Here is a 12,618-nt window from a genome sequence, read left to right as displayed (position 1 = left end):
AAACTCCAAACTTGGTAGTTATCGTTGCAGTAACAATGGGATACAAATATGTGAAAATGGTGATGTTTTATAAAACAAGATGGCCACAACTACATTTGAAATTTAAACCTGCGTCAGTTGACAAACAGTTTACTTGACTAACTCGAAACCTCACAAGCATCATCCTTGATAATGTAGCAATACAACTGACTTTTAAGAAACTTACTTTAAACAAGAAGGCTGCCTGACGCATTTAAAAAAAAAAAAAAAAACTTTCAAAATCTTCTGTGGAACAGTTGAAGTTGCTGATTTTAAACTTGGCACATTGAGAACTAAACACGCTTAGACAGGTACTGATACTGGGGCTTGGGAGCCATAAAACTGCCTGGCAGTTCTAGTTTACTTTGTACTTATTACTTATCTTCCAATAATATGTTCTGTGTGCTTCTTTGTTGTATTTCTGTGTAGATTAATTACCATGACCCATTCCAGAAAAATATTTTTTAGACACAAACAGTGTAAAAGTAGACTTTTTATTTTTATTTTATCCCTGGTATTGTGGTTTCTGCACAAGAAACAAAGTGGCAAAAGACACATTTTCATGAAGTAATATCATTACTATGGTTTACTTCTGCCTTTTTTTTATTTTTTTATTTTTTTTTAGATGTGCACGCAAGTGAAAACTCACATTTAACTTAAATAAACTCTTCAATATGTTTTTGAATAGAGGGCATTGTACAAAGAAAAAAAGAAACACCTCACCGTTTTGGTTTTTGTTTATTACAAATACTAGGATCACAACAAAATAAAACGTTGATCACTATGCTTAACAGGTACAAGTTGGGCCCGTGTTTGAAAAGCGTGAAGCATGCTTCCATCTGTATCTCAATTCTGCCTTCTTTACCAAATCTGAAGCTGCACTTTGATCCAGATGTTTTTATGCTATTGTTAATCCCTACTGTCCCACACAATATCGCGCAAATTCTGGCAATGTGGTAAATCGGTGCAAGGCAAAACAATGTTATGATAATTATTTATCATTAATTATGTAAAATACTGATGTGGATTTTTGCCTTCAAATTCATGTGCAGCAATGTTCGTTTAGAATATTTCAGAAAAAAAAACATTATTATTTCATAATAATGATAATTACGCCATACCACTGTTTTTACATTGCACTGCTAAAGTCTTCTCATGCTGACCAACGAATGAGCACTGACACAAAGCGAAATAGGCAGAGATTTGTGACTCATGCCAAAATGAAATCTGATCAGAATGAAAGCTCAGCCAATCAACATGCAGCGATTATACTGATGTTACAGTGGCCAATAGCAGCTAACAGAAACAGAAGCATCCGCGTTGGATGAAAAGCAGAGTAAATAAATCCCGGTACTGAGTATCTGCAGAATTTCACCCCTGCATTGTGATTTGTTGTATTTGTACAGTAGTTTTTAACAATGTATTGTTTTCATGTGTTAAAGGCTTAGTAAGTGCTCTACACAGTTTTAGGAACAGTTTCATGAACATTTTGAAAATATATAAGTTCTAAAGCAGGTGCCTTGGGCATTCCAACAACACATGCTTTCTGAAAAAACCTGTTTTTCTTTCAGAGCAGTAAAAGAGCTTGAACATGTTCTTTGCAGACTTGCACCTCTGCATGTAGAAGCAGGAGCATGCCTTTTGGCTGTGAGTGAAGTAGTGGCATAGGTGTAAGAAGCTTGTGCCTCTGTAGCAAAAAGTGCCTTTGGGGAATGTAAATGATAAACCACAACGCAAACTGGTTATACATAAGCTTTAAAATAAAAGGAAATTGTTTTATTGTTTTATTATGCAGTGTGTATACATCTATAAAACAGCTTAAAAAAATAACAAGCTCTGATTGGTTAAACAGCATCCTTGCTAGAAAAAGAGCATGTACGCATGGGTTGCATACTAATGAGCAGCTTCACACTGTATAAATCAATATGCACAATATACATTTCATCATAAAATTCCATGACATACTGCCATTTAATTTTTATGTTATAAAACCACTGCCACAAAATGAGTGACATTCTACCCATTTTCTTTAATATATTTGGAAATGCAACTCAAGAGAACTGGTACAGCACCAACTTTCACAGTCATTACAGTACTGCACATGAAAAAAATATAAATAATTAAGTTCTACAACAACTGTAGACATAAAAGAGTAAATGAGGCACAACAAACTAAAATAGAAGAAAAAAACACACATACACACACACAAAAACTACAACATAGGGTTAATGCATTTAAACACTGGCTTAAATAAGTCTAGAAATAAGTCTGGAAAACAACAACAGCATTCTGGGGAAATTTTGTGCCAGTGCAAGAAGTTCATCTGGAGATAATTCAGTTTCCAAATATATACTGTAATGCTGAGAGCTGGACTAAATATTATTATTTTATTTATTAAAATATTAGTTGTTATCTTGAAAATTTGTAAAGACATCTGTAGTTCAAATTCTGTATGGAACATAAGTAAAACCCATTTTGGCTTAACCACCACCCAGACCTAGGTAAAGTTTCATAGGGGTGCCCCAACACTGTTGTGACTTATACCTGTATATATATATATCTATCTATATATATATATATTATATCTATATATATATATATATTATATATATATATATAATACGATAATAGCTATATTTACACTATGGCCCCTGCTAAAAAAACAGTTTTGTGACTATAAAAAAGAATGACACACACCTGGCAAACTTCGTTTTCTGCTTAATGAAACGAGACGACAGGGAGTATGAACCGGGAAAGGTACATTCTGTTCTAAGTGATGTTGATAGATATCTTGAACAACAACATATGGGCTGCTTTGCGTTTCGAGATAATATTGAATCTCTGGGAGTTGTTAATTATGTTGCAAGGTGTGGCCCTTCTTATGTGGCATTTATGGTCTCTCATTAGAATGAGGAAAGTGTGCAGGTCATAGTTCCCAAACTCTGCCCTGGGTTCTCACCCTTAGTGACCGGTAGAACACAGTGATTGCATAAACATGGAAAAGCATGGTAAACTGCAAAATCTGACATGGTAAACCTCAGACAGTGAAAGTCAAACTTTCAGTTTTATGTACTACACCCCCATGTACCCCACTGTAATCATATTAGACAAGATGGAAAACTTGCCCCTACATGACAGCACTGAAAAAGACTAAGCAACACTGCATCAAAATCTGATGGGAAACTATTTCAAAACCTTCTTCTTGGTTAAGGGCTTGAGGGTATATGTTCCCACCCATCACGTTTTTGTGAGGCGCACTGCAGAAGCTTGTAGGAGCATGTCGAGGCAAGCACAGATGTTATCTTTTGTTTAAAACCTAAAACAAAAACTAAACTGATATTTGGAGTTGCTTGTTACTTCTTGTGGATTGTTTGGGTGACAACTAAGGGTAAACTAAAAATCACTCAATGCCTATTACTGAGAAAATCTAAAATACCCACTGTTTTGTACCTGCTAAACTTTCAGATTATCTGGATTTAAATCCTGAGGAAAGGGTTAATAACGACTCAAATGGCAATGAAGATACTTTAAATGGGATATGTTGTGCCCAACAGTCTGCAGTGCACAGTATGAATCAAACACAGATGGTATACTCTGTCATAAACTAGCCTGTGCAGATAAAAAAAAAAAAAAACACAGTTTTGTAAAGTCACTTTGACATTGATTCACACTCGCAGGACCAAATTATTGTGTTCTTGAGAATCAGATTCTTGTATTGAATAAACAACCATTATACTTAAAGTTGTATCCTATACCTGGTGCATTGATTTACCCAGTCAGATAATTACAATACCCTAACTTCATTATGATGTGTATTAGATAGTATGTACACCTTGGGAGATTATCTCCAGTTAGTACAATGCTAGTTGAAGACCAGATTCTCAAGTCCTCTGTTATTGCTTGTAATGAATGTAATTCCACAGCTCCATGGCATTGATCTTGACTGTTCCTGGCAAACAATGGAAATGGATAATGGAAAAGCATGCTAATTGAAAAGATTCTGTCTGACATGGGTTAATCATGGCACCCCTTGTTCTCTTGGGTGGAGTCTGTCACTTACAATTCAGTGCCGCTGTTTGGTATCACAAGGTGTATTTATTTATGCAAAGTGAAGGTGTGGATAAACTTCTCTGGCTCTTTGTTTTTGGGGTCTGACATCATTTGAACATGCAACAAAACAGTTACAAAGGCTTTTAGTTAAACATCAATATGTAACCAGGAAGTATAACCATAGATACCTTCATATGTCTGTTTATTAATTGTTTCATAATCATAACCATTAAAACGAAAGGCTAAACATAACTGGAGCTTTCTGTTAAACAGATGGATTAAACCCACAACAAATATAACTGATAGAAGAAAGATTGCTACCTAACTGCTAATTCTTGCTATTTCTTTCTTTTTTCTTTTTGCAATGCAATACAATTCTTCTGCGTGTTTGAAGAACCAAAAACCTCCATACATTATTATTATTATTAATGTTTGAACAACCAAATGACTTCTGTTCTGGTTTTCTACTAGAAATCCCAAACCTTTTGCCAATCAAAGTAAGGAGTTGTAGCAGACAATGGACTGTTGCTGTGCAATAATTATGAAACAGTTACAGTGAGAAAGACTGATTCCAAGTGTAAACACTGGGGTGCTTTGCTGTTTGAATGGAGGCAGCGTGATGATGTTTTAGCATTTACAAGTCCCTCAATCTGGGCTCAGCTGGGGGCAGAAATGTTCAACAGGCTGAGCTGAACCACAATGTCGGCAGATCCCCAGTCGTCTTCTCTTACTGTTCCACGTTAGCAGGTTCATCAATTTTCATTTTGCATGTATAATGCAGTCATTCTGGTTTCAACTGGGAATGATTTGCTAACAAGTTGCCATGAGGATTCCAATTTCACATTATAACACCCTGTATATTAATACACCTTAACCAACTTCAGCTTTGTTCCCACAGGGTAAGCTAACATGTAATGTCTCATGTAGCAAAGACAGCACTGGTGAGGGGAAGAATGAACTATTCATTACACAGAAATACAGGAAGCACAGGCTGAAAACAGTGGAAGCAAGGGAAAGATCTGCTAATGATGTCAACACTCATGTTCCCAAGATAGTAATTTGTTATTAAAAAAAAGGAAATAAAACAAACAAAATGCAATTATTAATATGAGTGCCAGTAACAAACTGGAATATCTACACACATACTGTGGAAATAATGTACTGTATATCAATTATATTTCAGCTGTTCATCTGCCAGCACACAAAATAGCCAGGAACCAGCTCACAGGAACAGAGTACAAACGTTCAAATAAATCCTCCGAAGGAAATACTTGATTGCTCTGGTTTAGAAAGGGTGGCGTGTACAGTATATGCCTATGCTACATCTGAAATGATACTCTTTCGAAGTGAGTGGCAGACACTTTGGAGTGACCTTTAACCTTTCAAAGCCTGATGTACTTCTTTGTTGTCCTCACCAGACATTTCCAATGTTTTATTTCATGTTGAGTTGTTGGTGTTCGTGAAGCCGGTAAGGGCCTTGGAGAATGAATGTATCTGTATAATCCACAGAGAGGGCAAAGCATAGGCAGAGGCAATGCACGCTTCCCCTGTCCAAAACCAACCAGAATGGGACAGAAGGTATCCTGGCACAGATATACCACAGCCTTGGATCCTAAAACTGTCAGGAAATATAAAGCAGCCAGGTAACCATCACAAACCTTTAGCAAACAGGAAGCAAGCGACAGCTGAATCAACCACCATGTATTCAACCATCCGAAAAGAATCTGGGGAAATCTAAACCTGTATCTGAATCCATTCCTGTCCCAGCCTCACTTTCAGACCAGGGCTAGTCATTGTAACTTCCTGGCTGTTTCTCAGCCAAGCTGATATAAAATTATATATAGAGATATCCTCGGATAGCAACGTAACAGTAGTAGAGCTGTTGTTTTTTAGTTTTTCAGAAAGCTGTCAGTTACAAGCTGATACCAAAGTTTTTATTTCTCTGAACTGGTTTCTCTAGCAAATGGTACAAAGTCTAGTCTCACCTTCACTCCGTTCTACATCCTTGGTGTGTTGTCAGCTCTCAAGAGAGGATACAATGTTGTATGAGAGGCATGTTTGGTGACCCAAATGAGCCCCTTCCTTTCTCAAAAGACTGTTGCCATCAAGTTCATTTTGAAATGTCTCATTTGAAACATATGTGCGAGTATATGCATATGCTGCCCCTCACTCATTGGCAATACTTAATCTAAGCATGATGAAAACAAAGAAGGAAACACAATGCAGAGCAGGGACATTAACAATGGTAAAATGTAAATGATTAATAATGCAGAACCTTGTATTGTAAAGCCAGAGTTATCTAAACAAATAAATAAACATCAACACACATATTGCAGCTGAATCAAACAGATAACCGCTAAGTAAGAAAATAACACAGAAATTACAAAAACTCTTCTCATAAACAACCACACAAACAAGACTGCATGAACAAAAACATACAGCTTGGCAATTGTTTACACTGATCTGCTCAAATTTCCAATCTAAATTTACCGTGGATGTGTCATGCTTTTAAACAGTTTTACAGCTGGGTGGGGTTGTGAGACACAGGAATGAAAAGCCCTGGGGGTCACAGCAGTTAATCCTGGGTTGAGCTGAAATCTGAAACTCTGGCCTGAGCTTCCACTTCCCTGTTCTCCAGTTGTACACACTTAAGCAATCCACACCGCCTCCCTCAGGTGATGTTTAGAATAAGGCAAACTGACAAACGCATTGTAAAGCTCAACACATATATTTAGCTGTAAAATGTCAAGGGATGTTTGATTGCTGATTCCTGCAATGCTCATTGTCTATATCGCAAAAAATATGAATTTTGCGGCTTATTGAGCATACTGCTGTGTCTATAAAAATGTAAATAAAAAATAAATAAGAAAAGAAAATGTCTTTTTTTTAATTGAATCCAACAAACATTGAGTATAACAAAAACACCAGAAGACTTAATTACTGGAAGCGGGAATATGGGATATGGGAGATACTGCAATGCACAATTAAAAGCAAAAGAGCTTTACTTCTAAGATAATATTTACACAGGAATTATGACAGGTCTATACAGTTTCTATACATGCCAGTGAGGCACAGTGCCTTATCTTGTTCCCAGAGAAATACAATCTCTCTGCCTGTGATTTGAGGAATTGGCTTTTCATTTTTTTTTTTTTTAAATACCATTCATGCTGTTCAGCCTGAAAAAAACACACAACAAAAGATGCCACTGGTTTTCCTCACTTGATAAACAGAGCTTGCTCAAAATCCTAAATCTGGCATATATACGCACACACAAACACACACACACACACACATATATATATATATATATACCCATGCAGACATTTAACGCTATTCTAACCTTTCTAGTCATTTGCCCCTGAGTAAATTACTGTGAGTCTAATCAAAATGTAATAATCTGTAATTGATTTGAAGTGAATTTGATCAAATGTCGGGTTTCTTCAAAAGGGATGTAAGCATGTAAATGGTTGCCATCTAGTGGTAAGATCAAAATTGGTCCAATATATTTGCAATTGTACAATTTCAAATAGATTATTTAAAGGGATATCTTTCCATAAATCAGTCATATTAAAAAATTATAAAAAATTATATATATATATATATATATATATATATATATATATATATATATATATATATATATATATATATATTGTTATTTAAAACCAATACCATGATAGAATTAAACATTTCTACAAAGATTATGTGACATACCGTACATGAGAGTTATGAATGCACTGATTATTGTCACAAAGCTATGTACTGATTGTTCACATGCACGGATTCATACAGTAAAAAAGAAAATGTGTTAAAATAAAAAATCCTTTATTATTAGACAAGCTAGGTTTAGGTGGTTCGTCACATACACAGTGGATTCCATTTACACTTAACCCTTCAAGGCCTTCTTCTGTATAATGTTTAAAACATTACTAGACCTTTGCCAATAAAACTAAAAAAATAAAATATTCTAACAACAATGCGCTTTATTAAGTGGGTAAAACCATCAATTTGTGATATCCAAACAGAGTTAAAATTTTAGATAAGTTTTAAATCTATGTTGACAGAACATTCATAATTTCAGACACCCAGTCATACATTCTGCAAATGCCTGTGTCGCGTTTATCAGCCTGACTTGAGTTTCTGATCATTTTACCTCAAAATCAAAAATCTGCCTTTGCTATAAAGTGCGTGTCTTTGAAACTGTAGGACACTAATGGAATTATATTGTAGTGTTGTGGTCTTTAAAGTGTTAATTTACTTGAAAATAATTCAGACCTTTTTTTTACATCTGTCAAAAAAAAAAAAAATGCCAAAACAAAGGCATTTCAATGCTGTAATTACAGAAAAAACCATAAAAGCCACCATAAATCAATTTTTCTTTCTTTCTGTTTTTTTTTCTATAGGTTTGTGTGATACCAGAAAGGCAGCAAACCATTTAAAATATATTTTACTTTGTACATGGGTTTACAATTCCACCATTGTTTGAGGCCCAACAGTCTTAGAAGCCAAGAGAAAAGCTGAATGAAGGTCAGCATTTTTGTTTTTGGTTTGGCTTTCAAATGCAGAAGTCAAGTATCTTTTATGATGGGGATTTTCACTTATAACTTTTCTTTTCTTATCTATAACAGAAAATGCCAAGGCTATACACGTTGTATATACTGTAGAACAACTTAGACACTCACAGAATCCTAGCCACTCAGGTAATGTGTGAACACATGGGAATCTCATTTAAACACAGTCAAATGTTCAACAATTGCAGGATAGGTGCCAGAACCACCTGCAACTTTAATAGGAACTCCCACCATTGGGTATGCAATGGTTTTATTTCCCTAAATTAGCTGTTCAAAATGGACACAAAGTAGTAAGGCTCAAAGTAGGGAAAGACATGAGTCTATCCTTTCAAAGGTGGTCTGATTGTGGAGAGCCTGACCACCAAGTGACTCAAATACCAAAATTGCACAGGAAACCTTAGAAATCACACACACTATTGGCACAAACTATGTGGCTGATATAATCAAGGAACTTAAGCACACCATACCGCTGTTCAATCAGAACAAATAAAACTAGTTTCCCCTCATAGATACCATAATTTCCCTTCAGCCTTAGTCCTTTATCCAAGATGTTTCTAAGCCATAGCCTTGAGTCGCTTATCTCATTAATTGGCAAGGTAAGCATGGGCATTGTTTATAGGGCTGTTTTGCATGATCTGATGTTCTACACCACTTCTTTCCAGATGACAGTGGCATAATCCAATACAGCAGTTGTAACACAGCTACGAAGCAGTTTATTGAAACAAGGCTGATGTGTAGCACCTCCAATGGCCATGCAAACAAGATTGTCGTAAATTCTTACACAAACAGCACTTGTCTGCAACTAGAATAAGACAGAGGTTGTGTTTGGTATTTATCAATCTATAAACTAATTGCCAATTGCCAATTTCAACAGATATTCTAATGTGGCACATGATCCTAGGAACATCTAGGTCAGAGGAGGGAAGGGTTACATATAATCAAGTCATTGATATGCAAAGGCAGTCCTGGTGAACGCTTTGGAAATGAGAAAAAAGATCTTGAAATTGGAGCTGTCTTTCGATAATAATAACCAGAGAACAAAAAACTTACTTTCATCTCTCCATTCCAGCCTACAGTCGGTTCTCCACTCAGCAGCCATCTGGACCCCAGCTCACAAGATTTAAAAATGTTGATTTTAACTGGCAAGAATGTCTTTGGATTACACTTCTGTACCCAACCATGCCCTGTTTACATTGCTGTGAATAGACACAAGGTCATTTTAGCAATAAGGAGTTATGTAAAAAAAAAAATAATAAAAAAAAAAAAAAAAAAAAAAGGTTTGTTACTTTTTTTTCAGTTTGGCAGTGCTCACATGTTTTTCCTTCTGCAAAGGTTCTTGATATTTCTGTTCATAACGACACGATCAAATCTTTTAAAGTAAACTGTATTGTTGCTTTCAGCAGCTGCCTTAAAAATGTCAATATCTCACTTTACTTTTAGTAGCAACATGCTACTGTGTACCCTAAGAGTGTTTTTTTTACTGGTATAGATGAAAACTATGCTGCCACAATGGAATTACTGTGATTATCAATAAAATAATTAGAACGTGTCAACCTGCAGGTGTTGATTATATAGACAGCATTGCTTTCTGAAATGCAAACATAAACAAGTGACACAAACAATACATCAATAAGGCACTAGTGTGCACAGGTGCAGATCATTTATTAAATAGAATATCATTAATTATGAATTGCTTTAAAGCCTGGGAGCAAATATAACATACTTGATTACTTGGTGTTTTAATGAGATCAAACAAATAAAGGAAAATAAGGAATTTAGAAAATAACAAAATAAAAAAAAAATAAAGAAATCCTCCCCTTTTGGAATGCAAACACTAATTTCTTAGAGTGACCCTTCTTGTTTTATTTATATTATAAATAGGCCTGATAATAAAAGAACAGTATTGTCAGCCTTCAACAAAACATTCCCTGGCAGCAAACCTAATTTTGTAATTGGGAACAAATGTCAAAAGTATTTTTTTTTAACCTGGATGTTTAAAAATGTGAATACCTGACAGATCCTTAAAAAAATATTTCTTCAAGTGCCAGCTTTTCTTTGCAGGCAGTGTCGAGGACTCACTTTTACAATGAATAGTACAGGATGCATTCTCTGCTGTCAGCACCCGCAGAAGTCATTACATAAATGTGACCATCCATGTGAACACATTTGAAAGCACAGTTTGAAGGAGTCACTATAATCTGCTTGATTCTTTTTTTTTTTTTTTTTTTTTTTTTTACTATTTAGAATCATTATTCCAATATTTTGTATCTTCTACTGAATGTTTTAATGGTCTCCCCTATAAAAACAACACTGCAGTGTCAGCTAAAAAATACAGTATGTTTGGCTTGGTTTGCTTTTATATGTGTTTCATGAGAGTTTTTGCTTGTAACTTTTGGCAGTACAACCGACAAATGATAAAACAGTTTGAAAACGATCAAAACAAGTGAACATGTCAGAGGTCAGAGGTCACCTGGTAGGATCCAACACACTTGCAGATGCCATCTTCAGCCAACCAGTTTAATGTTGAATATCTATTGCACAATATTTTTTTTTATACATTTCTTCTAACCAATTTGAATGGCACCTCACTGCAACAAACAACTTACTAACCCAGTACTGAAGGCTTCTGTTCCAAATGTCAAACCAATCACTCCCCTTCACCAGCCTCACCTAAGCAAAGGAGGTACAGAAATACAGAACCCTAATGCAAGATTAGCAACTTGGCGTGAGCCAACCATGCTCACATGCGTCACTCCATGTGTCAGTATGGGGCCCCTGGGTACCCTTAACCTTGTCTTTTTACACTAGAAACACAAATTTAAAAAAAACACCTTTCCAATTGAAATGCAAAGTGGCCCAGCAAGTTAATACATTAGATTTTTTTTTTTTTTTTTTTTTTTTTTTCATTTACTCCTTATTTTTTGTAATATTGAACACAACTGCATTAGTCATGCACAGGCTATTAATTCAATCTGGCCTTTATCAGTTTTCTAGACACATCTAGTGCATGACTCACAAAAGCCCAACTGTTCCTAGAAGGGGGCTTGTTGAGGTGCTTCTCCTTTTGGATTTCATTCTATTAAATTCCTCTTCATCTGTGTCTGGAGCCCAGCATCAACTTGTTCTCCAAAATGTCACCTAAATTAAAGCTAGATGATGTTCTGTCTTATAAATTGATCACAAATGACATTAAGTACATAGCGTAATACAGGGTTGTTTACTCCCATCCTTTTATTATTAAAGATGCGCTTGTCATTAAAGCCCTGCTTTTTGCTCGAGTTTCTCAAGAAAAAGATAACGTGACCTTCAATCATTCTTGCAAAAACACACTGGTACACATTTCCCAGGCATTTATATGAGTTTGAGATTCTCAAACTCTCAGTATGATGGTCTAATCTCCTCATACTGGTATCAGTGTTTTAATAATCTAGAGTACATATTGAACCAGAAAAAAGCTATACTGTACCTGGTAGAACATTAGAAGCATGTGGTTAGTATATGACCTATGTAACATTTTAACAACCAGGCACTTTTTTTATACATAAATTTTATTTTTTAGTGTTGTGTATGTATATATATATATATATATATATATATATATATATATATATATATATATATATATATATATATATATATATATATATATATATATATATAACTTTGCACAAACATGCTGTAAATATATTGTAAATAACTCCAGCAAGCATAAACATATTTTACAGGGCTTGGTCATGTAAGAATCTGGAGGCACCACAGATGCAATCCACAGCAAACTATATTAACTTAAGTGGAAAAAAAAACATCTTAAATTGCTGTATTCATTTTGCACTACACAACTATGAGCAACTTTAGAAATCTGTGTTTAGTATAGTAAATAAACTAAAGAGCAACCTGTGAGATGTTTTTTTTTTTTAAAAAGCTTTTTCATAAAATCAGCTTTCCTTGGCAGGCTACCAAAACATTGAGTAATATCTAC

This window comes from Polyodon spathula, chromosome 19 (assembly GCF_017654505.1).
Source record: "Polyodon spathula isolate WHYD16114869_AA chromosome 19, ASM1765450v1, whole genome shotgun sequence".
In the NCBI taxonomy this organism is placed as follows: domain Eukaryota; kingdom Metazoa; phylum Chordata; class Actinopteri; order Acipenseriformes; family Polyodontidae; genus Polyodon; species Polyodon spathula.
Note: the sequence above shows the minus strand (reverse complement) of the source record.